The 17,978-nt window shown below is 45.2% G+C and overlaps 1 long non-coding RNA gene across 2 annotated transcripts in view; it reads right to left on the bottom strand.

Annotated features, from left to right (window-relative positions):
• The window catches only part of LOC146339314 (uncharacterized), a 129,929-nt gene that overhangs the window by 43,013 nt on the left and 68,938 nt on the right, over positions 1–17,978 (bottom strand). The window contains exon 3 of one of the 2 annotated variants that reach the window (XR_014784224.1): positions 2,685–2,806. This is a non-coding gene — a long non-coding RNA (uncharacterized LOC146339314). Of the gene's footprint in view, positions 1–2,684; positions 2,810–17,978 lie in introns of both variants that reach the window. The other variant, XR_014784223.1, reaches the window with a different exon arrangement.

Here is a 17,978-nt window from a genome sequence, read left to right as displayed (position 1 = left end):
CAATAATGCAAGGCAATACAAAGTTCTCTAATGATGGAGGAAAATCCCAAAGAGGCAACCGGCTAGGCAGTCGAAGGAAAACTGAGGGAATGGGTGGGAACCCACTGGGATATTGGCAGTGGACGGTGGGGGGGTCCTGCCAAAATGTTCCTCAGCTTTAGAAGTTTTCTGAATGAGGCTCAGCACAGGCACAGAGCCCATATGTGTGATGCACAGAGTCCACGAAGAAGAACCATGGTGTGATCTTTTCACAAACGATAATATGCTGCATTTGGATAGAACAACAAACTGTGGTTTTGCTACCAACTTGAAGTGCAAGCTTCTGGTCTCTTTCCCTTGTGTGTGAAGTGGGGGGAAGGGGGAGAGAAGAGAAGGAGGAGGGAGTGTGGATATCCAGGGACCACTGTGGGTCATTTTTTGTATCTCCAAAACGTCATTTGTTGTTATGTCTGAAATGGTCGAGTGAAACAACTGGACAAACACCTCTAATTGATGGGAGACCAAATACAAGGAGGCAACATTTTCAGGGACCAAACAAATGTTTAAGAAAAGTGTTTTGTCCTGGAACCTAAAACAAGAGGGAAAGAAATCAGGCGAGTCTCTTGGGGGCAGAGAAATGGAACCTGTGGGTAAGTATTGGTTAGGTCAATGGCTCCTCCATGTTCAGAGGCAATATACCCCTGAATACAAGTTGCCAGGGGACAAACAACATGTGAAGTCATCTGGATCAGGGCTGGTTCAAGACATTCTGTTGCCTGAGATGAGGGACAAGATGGCATTCCCACCCCCAAATTCCACATACAGAACCTGACAGCGGAATCTTAGTTCAACACTACTGACAGGACAGGGTCCTCCACCACACAGGAAAGCAGTAGGCTGGTTTAGTGGGTGTACGGCAACACAATGTGATGCACACAGCTTTGTCTTCCAATATCATTCCACCACTCTGCGTCCCACTGTATTTTTTCCCTGAGGCAGCTACTCACTCTGCCAAAAGGTAGGGCTGGGCCTGATTTGGCTGGCCACCGTTGGAAACAGGCTACTGGACAAGATAGACTCTTTGGGATGCAAAGGGGATATTGTCATGATTTTATGCATCAAATCTGAGATCTCATAAGATGTCAAATACAGTCAAAAACTACATTCTATTGCATGCAAACAATCATACACTGTAAAGCTTAAGTACCATTACATGTCAGCTATCAAATACGATCACTTACTAAATACCATTGCAGGCCATCTATTAAATGTTATCAAGGACCAGTACAACTACATGCCAACAGTCAAATGTGGTCTCATACCAAGTGTCAATTATCAAACACATATATCAAGTACTACAGGATACCAAAGTCATATTTCAAAATATTTGGCAACTATTCTGCAAACATTCCACTAGTCAGAGCATTCCTGGAGACTGTTCGGGTTCAAAACTGCCATAGAGTTTTTTTGGTGAAAAGTTCATTTCAGTTCTAATAGAAAACAGTAAGTGAGAAAGAAAGACACAGTTTAAAATGGCAACAAATTAAGAGAATATCTATAGAAACATAAAGAGGATGTAGAGAATGGAACAGACCTAAAGTAAAATTAGTTCCAATACCCTAAGCTGGAACAGGAGCTGCTGTATGCAAGAGAGCTCACAGATTAGCCTATATTATTCAGGTCAGGAGGTAGCACACACAGAACCAAGGGATGACCAAGGGGCTTCATGCCTACACAGCAAGAAACATGATGCATTTCATAAGCAAAACCTGTGTACGAACAAATGAAGTTACCTTATACTGAGTGAGACCACTGGTCCACCTAACCCAGTATCGTCTGCTCCAGGGTCTCTAACAGAGGTCTTCCCATCACCTGTTACCTGATCCTTTTAACCGGAGATGTCAAGAATAGAACCTTCTGCATCTAAAGCAGGTGTTCTACCTCTATGGCCCTTCCACATCAACAACATTTACCATAATCTAAAGAAGAACAAAACACATCCCCCCTCCCAAGTATTTATTCAGGTTCAAATTGTACTTCTATCATGAACTCACCAGGCAGCCTTAGGCACGTCTTTCTATCTCAGCACCCGCCCAACTCCCCATTTTTCCATATGCAATATGGGAATAATAACACAGACAGCGTGGTAAGGATCACTAAAATGATGTAAGCAAAGGGCTTTGAACACTCAGTCCCCCCACTGCTATAAAAAAAAACCCCACGCTTTTACAAATGCTAATTATTATCCTTATTAGGAATTATAGGAGCATCTATTTCCCATTTTAGACAAGACATAAAAGCTAGAGTCACTCTAAATCAGCAGCATGGGAGAAGAAAGGAAAGCATATCATGGAAAACTAGCGTGGGGGGTTCTGTATGACAGTCCCTCTTTTCCTGTGTGCGCCTGACATTCAAAAACCACTCCATCTAAAGTGTGCTCTCCTTTGATGTACCCCCTTCTCCCAACTTGAAACTAAATCAACCACTAGGGAGGGGGAGCTGCTATCTGGGCACAGTCCTGTTCAGCCTCAGTTCTTCATCTCTAAAATGGGAACGCTGATAACCTTCCCCGCAGGATTGTTTCAAGGGCAAAGACCACACGGCTTGAAAAACATGCTAGAAGCGCAGTATGTGAATGATGAAACTGATCAATAAAGCAACAAATACCACCGCCGCCACCCCAAATTAAATTGCATTTAACTTACCACTCTAGCCGAGCTACTGGAATCCCACAAAGCCCGCAGGAGGCTGGGAGTTAATTTCATCTCAGGCACCAAATCCATTTGCTCTCTCCTCTGCCGGTGATGCTCATGGAAGGCTCCTGACTCTGCTACCAGCAAAAGGAAGGAAGGAAGAAAAGCACATGCTGGTGAGGCTTCTATTCCTGATTCATCCTCCTATCTGAGTCAGTAGGTCAACAATATATGTAGAGCAATTCTTTGAAAAGATTTTTCTTTGTCCTCCTCTTCCTCTCCATTGGAAGAGCCGCCTACTTCCCACTGATGGCAGTCCGGCAGCTGCTGTCAGAGAACCAATGTGCTCTCGTGTTCTGGCAACTGCAGTTGATCCATGATAATGCCATTTTGAGACCCAAGCCAAGAGGTGCAAGGGAGAGCTGTTTAATTTATTTTTTTTAAACCAAAATAAAAATACAACACATTCAGCCAGCCACTCCACGTTTGTCAGGCATGCTGTATTCCAGTTCTCTGAGCCCAAGTCCTCCCATTTCGTCTCCAAAAGCAGAGCATGGAAGAGAATATTAAATCCACCGCAAACTGTTCGTACTCCACAAATTATGGAACATAGCGCACGTCCCCGGATGCGTACACAATGAAGCTGCTTTGGAGTCCCAGTCCTCCCTCCCCACTCCATGATTCAAGGAGCTGCCTTGAATCTGGTTTCATAACAGGCTCTCAACTAACCACCTACTCACACATCACAGAGCGCGTTGCGCTGAAAGCTCACAGGAAATCGCCCTCTGTTGCCAATGAATCCACACTTCCAACACCTCTTTCTTTTGACTACCAAGCCTTCCACTGCTTGGAAATTAACCAACACTGCTTCCTCTAGCCGCAGACAGACAGACACACACACACACACACACACACACACACAGAGAAAAGTTTAATAATTTAATTCAATAATTTGACTGAAAATTCAAACAAATTGATGGAGAGTTTGAACCTCCATGTATAGATGCAGTATACCTCTGAGTCCCAAATGCTGGAGACAAACAACAGGAGCGGCCATTCACCTTTGTGCCCAGCTAGTAAGCTTCCCAGCAGCATCTAACTGGTCACTGTTGTAAAACAGGCGTGGATGGACTAGCAAGGCAACTCTTATTTTCTTAAGCATTGTTATCATCCATACATCTCCTTTCATTTGCCTTGTGTTCTACATTCTTCAGCAGGTTTTCCCTCACAACAACCCTGTGAAGTAGGTCACTATAACTCCCATTTTATAGACTGTAGATGAGGGAAGATTACTGGCTACACCATGGATCCAAAGCAGAGTTTGGGCTTGGATCCCAATCTTCCAGATCCAACTCACTGGCTCCTGGACGATGCTGGGTTTCAAAAAAGCAAGGTGTCAGCAGTGAGATATGAAATACAGCCACCACCCACCTCCGCATGGAGACCAGGGAGGAGATGTTCATGCTCAGCATCAAGTATTCATGTAATCAACCAATCAAAATAATAGAAAAAATAGGACGCTGCCTTATGCTATTTAGTCCAGGATTGTGTACTGGGCTGGATGGCATATCTATGCCTTATATTTGTCCATCTTTGCCCAGCAGCTCTCCATGTTCTCAGCCAGAGAAGAGTCTTTGATGGGATGTGCTATCTGACCCTTCTAACTGGAGATGGCAAGGACTGAACCTGCAAAACATGCATTTTGTTATCCAGTGATGGTCCCTTCTCTTTGCATCAAATGGCAAACACAAATTAGAGAAACATTAAACATGAAACGCAACAGGAGTCCTAAACTCGGTTCAAATCACACTCACACAAATAACCACAGTTCCAAACTTACGTCTTGCTTCTCCATTAGTACTCCATCAGTTAATTCAGCAAGCCACCACTGGGCATACAGTGGGAGAAGATGAACACTCCTGCATTCGTCTTACTTAGCAAACAGGGGAACTTATATTATTATCCACCTTTTGACTTCAACGAGCCCACAAAGTTCATCCACAATCCCTAAGACCTGGTGCTGTTCATATCTCCAAAGCAGTTGCATTTGATAAAGCAGTATAAATAGATACAGAAAGAGAGAGAGAGAGAGAAAGAGAGAGAGAGAGAGAGAGTGATTTCAGGCCATTTACTCAATAAGTAACTTTCATTTTCCTTTTTTGAAAGTTTCATTCTGATCTGAAGAAGGAAAAAAACCCATCTAGAAAAACTGCCTGCCGTATGTGAAAGGCTCCTGGAACAGTCATTCCTTGCAAGCAACAAGTGCAGCTCTTCGAATCTTGAAATCATTCACTGGCCAAGACTCAGGACGGTGAGAAACACAAAGCCCCAGAAAAGGGAATTGGGCTCGATTTAGCATACAAAGGCAATGGAGCAGGCCATGTGCCTCCCTGACCACCAACAGAACACCCCCTGAATCATCCAGACCACAGGATGACTCGCTGAGAATTATTTCCTCTCATTTCAGACCTCTGCTCTGTGCTGTGCACCACCGGGGACCCTGAACTCTCTCCCTGCTTTGATGGAAATTCCAACCCGAGTCCACTCAGCATTGTAACGATGCAGCCATCTGCCAAGCCTTGCTTTGAGTCAGCCCTCAACTGTACACTGAAGGAAATTAGTCAGGGGCAGGCAGCACATGTTTCACAGTGAGTAGCTGCTCAGGCTCTCGTGCAATGCCGCTTCTGAGAAACGCAAGATCCTGGCAACGCCCAAAGCACAGGAAAATTCCATAGACCAAAAAAGAAAGAAAAGGCGTGGGGGGGGGGGAGGAAGAGAGAGAAGCAAAGTGGATAATCTGTAAAAGTATTATGCCGGAAACCATTTTAAAGTTGATTTCATTTCAGAGCTGGTGCAGTTGAAACATCAGTGGAGAGCAGGGGATGGACAGGGAAGAAATTTCACACACACACACACACACACACACACAGACAATGAGACCCTTTGCTGTGCGTGATGAGAACAATAATTAAAAGAACAGAGGGAACTTAATCGGCAGCTGGAGTGGTGGTGGTGGTAGAATTAACTCTTTTTAGTGTCGTGTTAAAATACAGAAAAAGCACAAGCTTCTGTTGAGTTACCTTGGTCTCTTGGGGCCATTAAAGTCAACTGAATTACTGAAAGCAAGAGTGGGCAACCAGTGACTGGCCAGGGGTCCAGAGGCACAATTAGAAGGTGCCTGCAGCCCTCTGGGAGAGGAGACAGAGGGCCCACAGACTGGCTATGGGATAAAGTCAGGCCTAGGCACCTGCCTGTTGTGCCATGGTTAGCCTTCTGGTTCAATAAAGTATAGACAAAATCACCCCCAAACATGGCAGTGGGGTAGGGAAAGCATACAGGTTGCAATATGCACACTGGAGTGGCACCATCTCATACCTTGGACTTGACGGGAGGCACACTTGCCTGAAAGATTGGCCACCACAAACTTAAAGAACAACGCTCTCCTCTCACATGAGTAACGGGTGTCAGGTCAAGCATCATTAACATTCCCAGAAGGTTGCAATAGGTGTTCAGCATTTCCTTACTGTAGAATGGGTATGCTTTTTGTACCCTACCCTGGCATTTCAGGCCTTATCTTAACAGCCCCTTCCGAACCTTCAGCATAGGCTGGTGTTGCATCACATTCTATGCAAGCCACATAACTCAATCCCCTGGGTCTCCAAACAGTCCTGCCAATGTATGAAATTCACTGCCACAAGGTGGAGTAATGGCCACTAGCTGAAAGGGTTTAAAAAAATAAAAATAAAAGAGGATTAGGCAAATTCGTGGAGGATGGGTTTATCCAATGTTAGTTGTGATGGCTAAATGGAATTGCTGTGCTCACAGGCAAAGTGCCACTGAATACCTGTTGCTGGGGAGCATTAATGGGAGAGGGTTTCACAAGCATCTGGTTGGTCACTATGAGACACAGGATGCTGGAGTAGCAGGGAGCTTCTTATATTAGCCCTCAATAGTGAGGCAGCACATGGCAGCACCAGCTAAGAACATAAGAAGCTGCCTTATACTAAGTCGGACCGTTGGTCCATCTAGCCCAGTACTGTCAACACTGACTGGCAGCAGCTCCCCAGGATTTCAGGCAGTTGTTCCAGTCCTACCTGGAGACTCTGGGGGTTGAACCAGGGATCTTCTGCATGCAAAGCAGGTGCTCTGCCACTGAGCTATGGGCACTCCCTCCTGGAACATCTCCTCAGCCTGTGCTGTTATGCCACGCAGGGGCTTTTTTCAAGCATGGTTGCTGGTGGCTTTGCACAAAGTCTGTTTTGCACCCCAGAGCAAGGTGATGATGTGTCCACCAACCATGGGTCTGATCCAGGGCCCTGCTGCCCCTGCACAGTGCCATATAGGACGAGGCTGCTAAGAGTATAACGCTTAGCTTGGATGACCAAAAAGCCGTGTGTCTGGAGTGTGCCAACATGACACATGGCTGATGTCTGTGTGATCCACCAAAGTGCTTTGCATTGATGGTCTCCCCAAAAGAGGGAGAGCACATTTTGCAGGGGGGAGAAAACCATTGCAAAATGCCACCCTCCTGTTTCAGTTCAGCCCTCCCTCTGCCCCAGCTCCAGAAAGGCAATATGTCAAATATCAATCAACAGAATATGAAAAGTCACAGGGGCAGCAAGGAACTTATCAAGCCTACTGAGACTGGAGATAAACAGTCCATGTCTAACTGAGATGGAAATGATAGAGATGTCATTGTTCTATGGCGTGCAGCCTATTTTCTTTTGTCCTGCTACCTTTCTTAATCAAATAGGTTTTCCAGGTTCTCAAAGTGTTATAAAACCCTGCAAAAATCTGTGAATAGAGATAATAGTGGGATGAGAGGGTGACATCACTGGTAAAAATAATACTTTTGACTCTTTGGAGCCGAGAGGAGACGCACACAAAAACTATGGTCTGTCTCCAGCCCAAAACCCATACAGTTGGAATGTTGATACAGTAAGGGCCGCACACTCAGGTCTTTATTACTCAGATCAAATTCATGCCAACCACATTGACTAAGGGAGTGAGTAGTGTTGCAAGTAGCTGTTTCATTCACACCTGCTACAAGGATAAATCCTTATTTGGTCCAGTTACTAATACTCGGCTAACAGAAGAGGATGTTGATTTTAGAGATGAGAAACAGGAGAGCCACTACAGTGTTTTTTCAGCATTACAAATCTGTTCAGCAATTCAATTATTTTTTAGGAGAAAGGATTTCCCCTGGGGCAGGTTTGAGCAGAGACCCCCACACACACACTCCTCTGCTTTTCATGCATGCATGGAAAATGCTCTTCTTCTGTTCTGATCTAGATGTGCAATGAAATTGTTCTAAGTCAGCAATGGAATGCTGTAGAGCGAGCCAAGCAGCAGATCCCTCGGGGGGGGGGGGAGCCACTTCCTAAGATATGAAAAGCCTAGGCTGTAAGGGACTTTTTATCACGGGGTGCAGAACTTCAGGCCGGGGAATGAAATCTGGAACACCTGAGGGCCAAATCTGGATTCAGGACAGATAAAAGGAAGTACTTCTTCAGAGTGCATAATCAAACTGTGGAATTCGCTGCCACAAGGTGTAGTGATGGCTACCAACTGGGATGGCTTTAAAAGGGGATTAGACACACTTAAGGAGATTAAGACTACCAGTGGCTACTAATCATGATGGCTATATATTACCTCCAGTATTGCAGGCAGTATGCCTCTGAATACCAGATGCTGAGGGACATGAACAGGATGGTGCTACATTGTGCTCGTGTCCTGATTGTGAGCTTCCCCTTGGTATCTGGTTGGCCACTGAGAGAACAGAATATTGGACTATAGGCCTTTGGTGTGATCCAGCAGGGCTTTTAAAAAATGATCTTAATACCTATATATAGGGTTGCCAACATTTCAACTGCCCCTGTAGCTGTGCCTTCAACAGCAGTGTGAGCTACAGCAGTAAACAGATGATAAAACATTTATCTCCATGTTGGAAATAAGGCACAACTACAAAGTCTGGTTTAAAAATTGGTAGAGCAGCAGAGACAAACTTCAGCTTCAAAGTACACAAGAGAAGCTTTAACGTTTGTATGTGAAATGTTGAGGGGGGCATGACCCTCTGCTTTCGAGACACCTGACATACAAAATTGCTTGTGCATAGGAAGGTCAGGCTGAAAACAAGATATTCTCAGGAAATAAACACACTGAGTATTTTGAAATTCATGGGAATCCTTCAGAGAACACAAAGGATTGTTTTGCCAGAAATACAGAAATTCTACAAGGTGCATGGAATCTCACTTACTACATATTCATCCAGCCCTGCTTGTTAAAAAAAATAAGTCAAAACGTGATCTCAGAGCTTTTAGATTTTTTAAAAATGTGCATGTGCACATATTTGCATTATGTTTTATCCAATGCCTTCCCTCCATTCATGGGAGGCTCTTTGGTCCAATGGAGGTTCCTGAGAATGGAAGGGTGAAGGCAATTTTTGCTGATTCCCCCTTTCCTTTGAAGCTTCCCATATCACCAAACATCAGCTCCACAGAATTGGTAGACCCTCTGGAACAGCATGGGAGGTGGCATGGGTGCTGCAGGAGACAGGCGGAAAATTGTGAAAATCGCCTCCCTGCCTCCTCCTTCCATACACAGAAGCCTCCATGGATCAAAGAGCTTTCTGTGAATAGAAAGACAGCATTGGATATAACCCACTGACATACACATGGATGGGTGCAGTGACTGAGATATGTTTCTTCTCATATGTGGTTTAGATTTTCATAATACAAGAATGGTTTATGACAGACACCTTTTTAGACCTAGGACACATCTTTAATGCATTTGAGGGTCAAATCTCTCAAGAATGCTAGGAGATTACTGAAAACCACAGTAATAGAAGCTCAGCTAGATACTGCAGGTCAGGTGGTACATGTCAACGAAGTTACCAGTATGGTTAATGAGCAGAGTCAAGGAAGCTTAGAGAAAAGAAGGCTTCCTTCAGAAAATGGAACTCTTCCCCTAGTGAGGAGAACAAAAAGGAACACCCACTTGCACAGAAGATATGCAAGCAAACAATAAGGGATGCAAAAATGATTTTTGAGGGGCATATCGCTATTAACATTTAGACAAACAATAAAGCATTCTTTAAATACATCAGAAGCAGGAAACCAGCTAGGGAGATGGTTAAACCATTGGATAAGGGCGTTGAAGGAATAATGAAGGAGGATGAGACTGCAGAGAATTCTTTGGGCTTTTCTACATGAGGGATTTATTGTGCGCTCCTCATTCTCTACTCATGGTTGATTACAGGGGCTCTTTAGACATCGTGATCCTACAATTTCACTTCTGTGGCTAACCAGCACTTTTGGTGACTTTTTTAGAGCAGGGAAAATGCAGAATTTAATTGTAAAAGTGAAAGAAAGCATGGTTTCCTCTTGTGTATTTGCATTATTCTGCCATACCACAGTGCCATCTCAAGGTTATGTAGCAGAAAAACAGGAAAGGAAATGCTCTTCATGTAAGTGCTTGGATCTCAATTCTGCGACAAAACCAAAAGCAGATACAGTGGGTTAACAGCCTTGTGTAGAAAAGCTCTTTGCGTCCACTGCAGAAGAAGTACGGTCCCTCAACTGACATTTTCAGGAAGGGAATTTGAGGAACTAAGGCAAATAAGAGTGACAGGAAATGGGAGTCCCCACTGACAAATTGAGAACAAACCAATCACTGCATCTATATGGTATCCAACCAAGAGTTCTGAAAAAACTCAAATGTGAAACTGCTGATCTTCTAACAAAAATGTGAAATGCATCCCTAAGATCAGCCTCTGTACTAGAGGGCTGGAAAGTAACCAACGTAAGATCAATTTTTAAAAGGGATCTGGAGGATTTGGGAAATTACGCACCAGTTAGGTTAATCTGTTCTAGGTAAATAGGTGGACAGCAGTATTAAAGATAAAATTATCAAGTATTCAGTGTTGCTGAAAAAGAATCAAAATGGCCTCCGCAAAGGTAAATCCCATCTCAATAACCTTTTAGAGTTCTTGGTGGGAGACAACAATATGGATAGGACATTGTTTACATGGACTTTTAAAAGGGTTTTGACAAAATACCATACCAAAGTCTCCTGAGCAAACTTAGTAGAACAATATTAGCAGTTTTAATTTGAATTCCTTTCCTACTGATCCCCAACATGGAATTTGCCTTTTTCGTAACAGCAACTGGATTGATGCTTTCATCAAACTATTCTGGTAATGTTCTATATATTTTAAATTGTTTTATTGTGTGTTGTTTGGTTTTAGTTTTTGTGAACCGCCCAGAGAGCTTCGGCTATTGGGCGGTATAGAAATAAATAAATAAATAAATAAAATAAGTCACTGTCAGCGCAGCACCGTTAAGTATATATGTGTAGTTAAGATTTTTTGTCTCAACATGCACCTGCTTTACACCTGCTTACACTGAACCGCATTGGCCATTTTAATGCCCATTTCCTCAGTTTGGAGATATCCTTTTTGGGACCCAAAGTTATATTCAACGACTGCTGTAATCCTATGCATGTTTACTCAGAAGTCCCACTGAGTTCAATCTAGTTTACTCCTACATAAGAGGGTATATACACCCTTACCTGGGAGTAAGCCCCATTCAAGGCAGTGGTACTTACTTCTAAGTAAACATGCATAGGATTACACCGCTAATTATCCATTTAAAGAGTGCTATTTAAGGACTCAGGGGAGACCAGTCCCTCTCCCCTTCTCCAGACACACACACTTCGGGCTGGCAATGATTCCTAGGTTGATTGTTCTACACACACAGAGCCACTATTGTAACAAACAATGAGATGGCCGATATACCAGGCATGATTGCCAAAGGTGGAAATCCCTCTGCTTCCAATAAAAGGTGACTGTTTCACCTGTGTTCATGACACAGTTCTTAAACTTAGCTGCCTTGGAGACCTGTCTCAGCCAGAGTGGACCCTCTGAACCATTCCCTGAATCTTGTTTCACTCCCAACTGAAGCTGGAAATGGTGGCCCTACACTGAAAGCATCGATTAATCAAACTCAGTTTTATTTCGCTGACAACAGCCCTAATATAATAATAATCAAGGGTAGGCAACCTAGTGCCCTCCAGTTGTTTTGGACTACACCTCCCATAAATCCCAACCAGCATGGTCAATGGTCAGGTTTATGGGAGTTGTAGTCCAAAACACCTAGAGGGCACCAGGTTGCCTCCCACTGGACCTAAGAATTTCCCACAGCGAGTGAGTCGATCTACCTTCCTCAGCTGGGTTGCCAGTGCAGGCATGACAACGTGAGAGGGAATGTGAGAGGGAGAGGAAGCGAGGATTTGAAGGAACTGAATTATTTATCCATTACATTCATGTCCCACATTCTCTCTGCAGAGCTCAAGGCAGTATACATGGTGTCCCCACCCCCATTTTATCCTCACAACAATCCTGTGAGGTAGGTTAGGCTGAGTGACAGTGATTGGCCCAAGGTCACCCAGCGAGTTTCATAGCTGAGTGAGGATGTGAACCTGGGTCTCTATGGTAACAGTCTAACCCAGCCTCCCCCAACCTGCTTCCATCCAGATGAGTTGAACTGCAACTCCAGTTGTTCTAAGCTTGTTCATGTTGTCTAGGTATGATGGGACTTTCAGTCCAACACATATGCAGAGAGCCAGGTTGGGGAAGATTGTTCCAGCAACTATTCCACACCAGCTCCCTTTCCTCTGCTTTTGTAGGAATTCCAAAAGCCCCACTTCTGCGAGACACTGTTTCCCCCTCTAAAGAGCGCCACACACTTTCCTCCAGAGGCCAGCAAAGGATGGTGCTCTCTGCTTGCTCGGGCAGCCTGCCGTTTGCAGTTAACATGCCCCATAGCAGGCTTCTGGATGGAGAGGGGCTGTAGCTTAGTGAAAGAGCACCTCCTTGCATGCAAAAGGTCCCTGATTCAGTCCCTGGCATCTCCCAGGAAGGGCTGGCAAAGACCTGAGTGTGAAACCCTGGGCAGCCACAGCCAGTCAGTGTAGATCAGGGGTAGGTAACCTGGGGCCCTCCAGGTGTTCTGGACTACAACTCCCATCCGCACCAGCCAGCATGGCCAATGGTGTGGGATTATGGTGTTGCAGTGCAAAATATCTGGAAGGCCTCTCCTATGTTTCTTCACTCAACAGCATGAGGTATGTCACAGGCAGCCAATGCATTTGTGAGCCTGGTTTCAAAAAAGGAAAAGAAAGAAATGCAAGTTGGTTCGACACCCGCCTATGATGATCAAGGGCAGAGGTGCGTAGTATTTGCCATGGCACGGTGCCCAGCATTCCCCACACCTGCGCTTTTCAATTCAGATGGCTTAATATTGCTGCCCTCACCCTGGCGTTCAGTGGAACTGGTGCTCAAAACTGGCAAAACAAACAACATCATGATTTCAATAGCACAGAAAGAGCAAGGAGAACTACGGTGGCAGGGCAGTGATGGGGCTGTTTGTAACCTTTATGCCTTCCCCCACTGTAGCATAGCTTATTTTAGTTCCTTCCTGACAGGGTGTATAAGTCCGAATCAGGAGTCGGGGCAAATCTATGAGTCTGGCTTACCAGCTGCCAGTCTTTATAGCTTTACCTAAAATAGCTTCGCTTCAGTACAAGAGTCATAGGGCACCATCATGAAGAGAAGTGAGTCTAAGGCAGGGGGATAGGCAACCTGGTAACTCTAGATGTTCTGGACAACAACTCCCACAGTCCCTGACCATTGTTCATACTGGCTGTGGCTGATGGGAGTTGTAGTCCAATACATCTGGGGGGCACCACGTTGCATACTCCTGAGCTAGGGTCTGATCCACTCCACCGCCCCCAGAAAATACACACCCCAGCACCAAATCCACAAGGCTGAGACATGTCCTCCTTGTTATGGGGTGGGACCACAGTTCAGTAGTACAGCACATGCTTTGTATGCAGAAGGTCTTAGATACAATTCCTGCCATGTCCAGCCAGAGCAGACAACGTTGGGCTAGCTGGACAAAGAGCCTGACCTGACATAAAAGCTGCTTTCCATGAACTTAAGACAAATCTGGGCATTGTCTATACCAGCCTTCCCCAACCTGGTACTCTCCAGATGTGTTTGGACTACAACTCCTATCATTCCCATCCACCATGGTGATGGAGATTGCCATCCAACATGTCTGAGGGTTGGGGACAGATGGTCTACACAAACACTAGACCACATAGTCACTCACTCTCCAGAGACAGCCCCTTGGCTACCTGTCCTTTAATTTTTATCAGCAAGTGAAGGAGCACCTCTCTTTTTAGTGGAATGCCTTTCCAGCTGGTTGGTTATGGGATGGGATGGCAACAGTGGCACCTGGCACACTTGGGCAGCTCTCAGGGTCGCAGTGCCCTGGCAAATACCTGCCCTGGGGACCTCTTGCCTGGCCTGGCATCCAGAGCATTGCCAGGCAGCTGGATTTAACTGCATTTTAAAATTTCCCACAATTTCCCTTACCTGGTGTTGTTCTGGAGCATTGTGGGAAATCTGGCACTGCTTGGAGAGCCACTGCAGCTCGGTAAGCCCACTGGGGCCCACAACAGAGAAGGAAGCCCAACTGAGATTTAAGCTGTGGTTTTTATAGGTCTGAACTGTTCCTTTAGTGATTTTAACAAATTTATCTTGGTTTTACTTTTATGACACAAGTTATCTCCAATTTGGTTAACATAAAGACTGCCTAGTTTATTCCTACTTCTGTTTCCCACCAACCGAGAAACCTGTCTGGTTAATCCAGCATGAAGACCGTTCTGAGTTAGCGGCTGGGTTTTATATTTTCAAAAATGGAGATTCAATAATTGTCTGCTACTGTGTTGTTCCCAGTGGGCCTAGGGACACTGAATCCTGAAACCATCACATCACCTGATAGGGCCCAATCTGAATGTCTGCAAACCCTCCTCCACAATATCATCTTAAGACATCATGACTTCAACATCATCAGCTTTTTATCTCCTATCCCGCCCTCCTGCCACCTATTTTTTGTAATACCTTGCCTGATGAAGAGATCTTGAGATCTGGAAACTTTCACATTTTTGTGACCTTTCACAGTTAGGCCAACCTTTGGTTGGACCACCTTTATTAGGCCATTACGCTAACATGGACTTTGGAATTTCTCTGGGAGAACATTCAAACGTGGGACTGCCCTCCTACATAATCTGTTTTTGGTACAGTCCAGGAATAGCTTTACCACATAATCTGATGTCTGTGTAGACAGATGCATCTATTTATGCACCTGAGGATGATGTATTTTATCCAGCCTTCTGAGGAACGCAAGGCAGTGTACAGGATGGCCACCTTTTTACCCTCACAACCACCACCTTATGAAGTAGGTTAGGATGAAAAAAAGTGACCGACTAAGGATTTGTACAAGTCCAACATTCTAGCTGTTCTATCACACTGACTCACTGCTCTTTGCTAGGAAAGAACCTGGGCTTTGCTCTGCTGACCTGCCAGAACCGATTGTTTTTGGTGGTGAGGATTTAGCCCCTGGTTCTATACTAACTGGGGAGGAAAAGGGCAGCACTCTACTCCCTGGCCCAATCAACTTACACACCTCTACATTGACTCCTCTCCACTGTTCTACTGAATTTGGAATTAACCGTGAGGTTCAGAAGCAATATTCCACTGAATACCAGTGGCTGGGGAACAACTGCTTGTGAGCTTCCGAAAGGCCTCTGCTTGGCCACTGTGGGAACAGGCTCTTCTTGTGATTAAGAATTCCTTCCACTGAAGTGGCCAAAGGGCATGTGCACAGGTGCCAAACCACCTCGGTCAACGAAGAAGTAATATTTAACAAACATTTGTTGAGCTGCTACCAAGACCATTGCAGGGCACTAACACAATCAACAAACAGGAGGCACAATGGCCAGCGGGATTTTCAAACAATTGTTGCACAGCCGCTTTCACTGTTTGGCTGCTCGTAGCAACAAATGCCATATAAACAGAGAATTGAGTGTTTTTCTTGAGATGCTGGAAGAATATCATGCAAACCAAGCTGAGAAACCAGGCACCACTCAGCCCTGCGAAGCAGCAAGCACCACAAATAACTTGCAGTGCTTGCTGGAATCGTGAACTATGGCACTGGAGAATGTGGGGGGTCCATTTGAATGAATTTTCAGTTCCCAAAAGTAACTATTTGCACCAAGGCAGAGATGGAGAGAGAATAAAACCCACTTATGTTGTGTGTTTGTTTAAAATTTCTAACCAGCCAAATGTGGAAGGCTTGAGGTAGGCATCAAGAGATTTTGGATCAACATTCCTCTACGGCAGCAGTGTCCAAACTTCACAGAGCCTTTTCCCCCACGCACAAAAATGTCTGCCATCAAACCCCAGCACTTAGGAGAGGTTTCTGCAGCATTTTCTTCTAGCATGCACTCTAAGTTCGTAAGGGGCACCGGCCTCATCGTTACCTGATGTGAACTGAGAGTCTGCTCTAAAACATGCCCAATTCTCTCCTGTGGCTAAATCAGCAGAGTTGGGCAAGTGTTCTTTCAGGATATTGCTTTCTGCCTGGCGGTCAGGCTGGGCACACTTGCCTTTTTGCATACTGGGCTCAGAAAGTAGCACACAACCAGTCCCAGTGGGCCACATCTCTACCATGCCTCTTTGGCCAACATGCTAAGAATGTGGCACGCCCTTGCTTAAGCCAAAATTTCAAATGGTATGGCAAACTGCAAACTCAGCACATGGCAGCGTTTACAAAACCAGCCACCCATGTGTTTGGCTTGTAACTCTAATGCTGGGGTGGAGAGGACACTTGCAGGGGAGATTGGATAGGAAGGAGGGGATGCTTAACCCTTTCCTCACCTGGACATTCTCCACTGCGATCTCCACGGCTGCTACCCCTAGCTGACTACAAGCATGGAAATAAGGAAGTGGGTTAGAGGGAGAGGAGAAAAGCACTGGGCAAGGGGAAAGACTATGCACTAGCCTGCCAGTTAAGAAGATAGGAGCTGTGCTATCTTGTTCAGCATTCTGTTCCCAGAGCGGACAACCACATGCCTGCAGAGAACCCACAAGGAGGACATGGGCACAATAGCATCTTCCTATTTGTACTCCCCAGCAACTGGTATTAAGAGACATACTACCTCTGATACTGGAGGTAATATGTATCCTAACCACCAGTTGTGATTGATAACCTTATCCTCCAAGATTCTCCCCTGCATTTGTCCCCAACATCACCGTCAACCAGGAAGCATGTTCATGCTGAAGTAACCTGAAGCTTCATTTGCAATGGTTGTGTGAACTGAACTTAACCGTTGCTCTCCTCCTCATCAAAAGACAGAAATAAGGACTAAAAAAAGTATTGACCATAGTGTATAGGACGCAACGCTTTTGCAAAGCTGATATGGTGAAACAATTCATGTGAACTGTCTGTGCACTGGCTTCCTCTTTTGTGGGCAAGGGGGTGGAGGACGTGAATACCCGCCTCACTGGCAGGAATGGCTTGAGCAAATCATCTTTGCATTTCTTCCACCAGTCTTTTTGCAATAGTTCTTGCCCATGCAGATGAATCTCGGCTTCTCCTTGATTGCAATTAACGTGCCTTGGAGAACGCGGTCTGTCCTTGGACAAAAGCCCTGACAATGTGGGCCTCAGATGGAGACACAAGGCTGGCACCTTTTCCATGCAGCTCCTCCACCATAGCCCTCTAGCCTGCTCCTCCCTTGCTGTGCCAATCCTGGAACTCCCACAAGTAGTCATGGCTGCCAATTATGGGGAAATCGTTGAGCGCTGGCTGATTTGATCAATTATCTACCAAGGATTAGGGCGGGACAAACCACTTCGGTGCTACAGTCTTCAGGAATGCCAAGCCTTGCCAAGGAGGAAAAGGAAGACAATGCTGACAGGTATGTGCTGTGGAGATACACTTGGAAAGTATGAAAGAAAAAAACACTATAGCTGCATTGGGGGGGGGGGCGGAAAGAGGAAGGGTATACTGCCATATGTTTCTTATCAAATTTGTTTCACTGTATTTATGGTAGATTCAGAGCAACCGCCAGAATATGAAAAGGTAAGTATTTAGATCAGTATCTTAATACAAAAACAATATTCCATGTTGAGAAGCAACTATCAGGGGCCAAATTCAGATCTGGAGAGCACATTCTCTAGTTCAGGGTCATGACGTCACTGGCTTGAGGTGGAGGCTAGCAAGGTTCGGTGCAGCAAGCACAATGCACTACTCTGTTGGCCAGGCAAAAGCAGAAGTTCAGTGTCCTAGTACATCCTAAGAGGCTTGGCCATGGCTCAGTGGTCCCAGGTTCAATGCCTGGCCTCTCCAGTTTAAAAAAGGATCAGGGGGCAGGAGATGGGAAAGACCCCTGAGAACT

The sequence above is a fragment of the Heloderma suspectum genome, chromosome 7 (assembly GCF_057233095.1).
Source record: "Heloderma suspectum isolate Gila_16-S chromosome 7, 16-S_ref, whole genome shotgun sequence".
Lineage (NCBI taxonomy): Eukaryota > Metazoa > Chordata > Lepidosauria > Squamata > Helodermatidae > Heloderma > Heloderma suspectum.
The sequence above is the reverse complement of the archived record's forward strand: the minus strand, read 5'-3'. Positions and strand labels throughout refer to the sequence as shown.